The following is a 3,808-nucleotide window of genomic DNA, read 5'->3' as shown; positions in this document are numbered from 1 at the left end:
CTTAGCTATGATGATCTTTTCCTTTTTCCTAGTGGTTGCTGTTTTCTGTCTTGCTGCGTTTTTGCTTTCTCTTTCACTTTCGCTCACTTCTGTGTTGGAATTGCCAGGGTTTTCAGTGCTGCCGGGGCCATCGGGGCTGCTTGTGCCTGCACACTCTTCTCGGGGTTGCATTTGGGGCCGCACGGGCTGGGCCGGGCAGCGCTGCTCAGCTCCCCGTGCACCACTGCCTCTGCTCTCAGTTGTGCTGCCGCTGCCTGGGGCTGCCCCCATCACTGCCAGCCACTGCCCGCGCGCCGCTCCTCTCACGGGGCTCTCTCCACCATGTGCTGCGTGGGGCTGGGTGGGCTCTCGCTGGGTCTCACTCTGCTGCCGACACTGCAGCTCGCACGGCTCCGCCCATGCGTGGGAATTGCCTCGCTGCTGTTCGGAGAGCACTTGGTGCATGTGGCCTGGGTCGCACGGTCCCTGAAGCAGTTTTAACTTCGCAAGGACACAGCTGACATTGTTCAACAGTCTCAGTAAATAAATAATATTCATGAAAATATTCTTCCATTGGCATATATTTTGACTCAGAAATTAACTGTGTCCAAATGGTGTTCCAAAAGTCTTTGGTAAGAATTAAATCCCAAGAAACATAGAAAAAGTTCTTAAACAACCATGTCAGGAAGTGTTTCAGTTCCTTTTGAGCTTGAATTAAGCTAAAATTTACAAATTGTTGTTCAAGAATCTTTTCAAGTTTAAGATAAATGTCCATATGTGGCTCTGAGAGCCAAGAGTCTTTCCACGGTTCCTCCATAATTTAGAGATGGAACAGCAAAACAAAAACAAGAAGAGAAATCCAGAGTTTATTCACAAATCAGTTGCTGTCCTTAGGGATCGGGGGTCATTCTGCTTGCATTATCCACCATTTGTTACAGCGGGGAAATTGCAACACGTGTATCAGTCAACGAGGCCCGTGGAAAGAAATATATATGGACCAATTCTTGCTAGATGTTTCAGAGATGTTTATTTCTCCAGCCGCATGGCCGGGATCTGCCGAGGAACTGAGGCAATCACAGGACCCGAGGGTCCTTGCCCGCGCAGGGAACACAAACCAACCCATGGGAACGAGGCTGAGCAGGGGCAGGGAAACCCCGTGCCTCCCCCCAGGGCCCCTCTCCCAGGGCTACATGGCAGGGGGGAAGGGACCCTGACAGAGAAGGGTCTTTACTGAGATGACATACTAACTACTGCTAAATGTCCTTCAGTGTGGAGAGGGAGAGTATGGCAGTGCCCTGTGTTCACTCTGAATGATCTCCCTGTTTCCATAATAACCTAGAGATGAGAACCTGGAATGAGTTTTTTTGTGGGAAACAGCAGTTGAGCTGGGAGTGTTGGGCTGGGTGTGTTGTGGGAAGGGTTTGATACTACTGATCCATTCCTGTTTTTCCCTTGTTGCTTGCTCAGAAGGGATTGGATGCTGCCTTTGCACTGATGGAAAGATTTGCTCCATAATTAATTACAGTAGCCACATCATCCTTTGGGGAAACATGCCCTTCTGCTGGGAGTTGCTCTTCTTGGCCACATCTGAGACTATGGGATCTGCTTCTCTTCCTGGTTGCAGTAAAATACATGGCGTGGACACTGCAGGAATATCTACCATTATTCCTTCTTCCAAGGAGGTCAATATTTGGGATCCACACCGTGGCCAGGCTGTCCTGGTAGAGGACAAGCAGTCTTGGAAGCTTGGAACGGTCTTGTGGGAAGAAGGTGGAGTGTGGAGGCCAGGGAAGATGCCAGTGGGATAGTAATCAGGTGTTCCATACTGAGTGACTCGTGTTTTGTGATGTCCATCTCCCACAGCCGCTGGCTTTCATCCCATACCATGTGTCCCCAGCTGGCAGCTTCTGGTGGCACGTCCTACTGCTCACACAAACACAGCCCAAGCCAAGCAGGGCTGCTCCTGCTCTTTGCCTTACCATAAGGGGGCTGGGGGTGGGCTGTTTGTGACTGAGGCAGGAAGGTGGTGATGATGTTGTGTTTAAGGCCTTCAAGGGCCTCAGAGGTACTGAGTCCATGCAGTTGTAGCATATGGAATACTTAAGATTTCCCAAATCAGAGGAAACCTATCACGGGGATGTGAACTCTGAGATGCCAAATGGCAAATCTGAGGATCTGCAGCTTCTGTCCTTGTCTCAATTCAAGAAATACTGATGCTGAACTGATGGGTGAAGAAAACTCTGGTGAAATAGTATGTAATTCCTTTCAGGAATCTTATGGCAGATGCCATGGCAGACCAGATACTGTTGGCGTGGGAAGAAAAGGAAAAGGGCAGATTTGCTGCTGGAGGTTTCTAAAGTCAAATCTTCTGAAGCTGGTCGATTGCATAGTCTGAATTTTGTAATGTTTTCAAAACTGTAGACGTGAATCATTCTGTTTGGAAAAATAAGTTGTGACCTCAATTTGTTTTCTTACTTTTTAAATTAAAAAGTTAATAAAAAAGATCATAAGATGATTATATTTTTCTTTCCAGTCTTTGGTGCTTGATTACGCAATATAAATCCACCATTGTATTCTATTTAACTTTGTCCTTCAGTAACAAAAAAACCAGAGCAATGAGATTTAGCAATTATCCTGTTTGCTTCTATATCTGCACACTGGTCGAAACATTCAAGGATGTTGCTAAAAATAAGCATCCTCTTCCTGCAAGGCAGTGAACTCGGACTGTAAAGTGCATCTTTCAGGGAGGTACATGAAGTAACAGGAAATCTGCTTGGTCTTATTTCAGTTTACTGGTGCTTGGCAATGATGTCACCCTTCTAGAACAAGGGTTAGACCCTGAGAGCAGGAGTAGTAATTATGTTTCACAGTCCTGTGTTTGAGAGGAATGACCTCTGGTTAGCTTTGAGGCTGAGCCAATATGCAGTGAAAATGGGAAGGCAGGGTCATTTGGGCTTTCTTCAGGGACATCTGTTGTTATTTAAAAAAAACCCCAAAAAGTGTATCTACCCATATAGGCTTTTTCCTCAAGTGATAAAGCTGGTGGTAAACACTAGGTATTTAATGTTGTGTTCCATGTGTCAACAGAGGTTTGTTTTTTTTTTTTTCAGGTTCTTAATCATTTCTTCAGTTAATGAAATCACCTGATTACGTGAGTGACAAATTTTGGGCTTTCAGAATTCTTATTTGTTGCTAAAAAATGGCAAAACCAAGCAAACTGCAAAAAGAAGAAAAATAAGAAAAACTACTCTATTGTCCTAATAAAGGAAGTTCAGAGTCTCTCTAATTAATCTCCTATTTTCTAGAAAATATCGATAATTTTAATTTTAAGAGATGAAAAATTATCTTTTGAAGTGCCTTGACTCAAGCTAAAGATATTTGTTTCAAATGAAACTTGTAACCCATGAGCCTGTTTAAGGAGATTTCTTTAACAGCAATGATTTTTGTTTTGTTAGCAGAAAGATTATCAATTATATTCCAAATTCCAGTGAGTTTTCTTTTGCTGGTTTGTTGGGGTTTTTGGTTTTTTTTCCCGCTCCCCTGAGCAGGTTGGTCAGGTCTGCTTAAGTGTGTAATGGTTGCACATGAGACTCCTAACAGAAGTCTAATCTCAGAGATTATTACATTTCAGCCCTGAGGAATTCCATTTGTTTTCTTATTTCCTTTTTTCCAAGCGATGGACATTTTTGTTGATGTTTGAAGTGTTTGGTATTCATGTGTACTTGGCTCTAAGAGGAAGGATTGTCCTCCTTGCATTGATAATTTTCAGCTACCTTTTGCATCGTGCTTTTTAACACTATTGTGAAGTGTTTTACCTTAATGCAAACAT

Source organism: Corvus brachyrhynchos, unplaced genomic scaffold, assembly GCF_000691975.1.
Source record: "Corvus brachyrhynchos isolate BGI_N302 unplaced genomic scaffold, ASM69197v1 scaffold239, whole genome shotgun sequence".
Lineage (NCBI taxonomy): Eukaryota > Metazoa > Chordata > Aves > Passeriformes > Corvidae > Corvus > Corvus brachyrhynchos.
Note: the sequence above shows the minus strand (reverse complement) of the source record.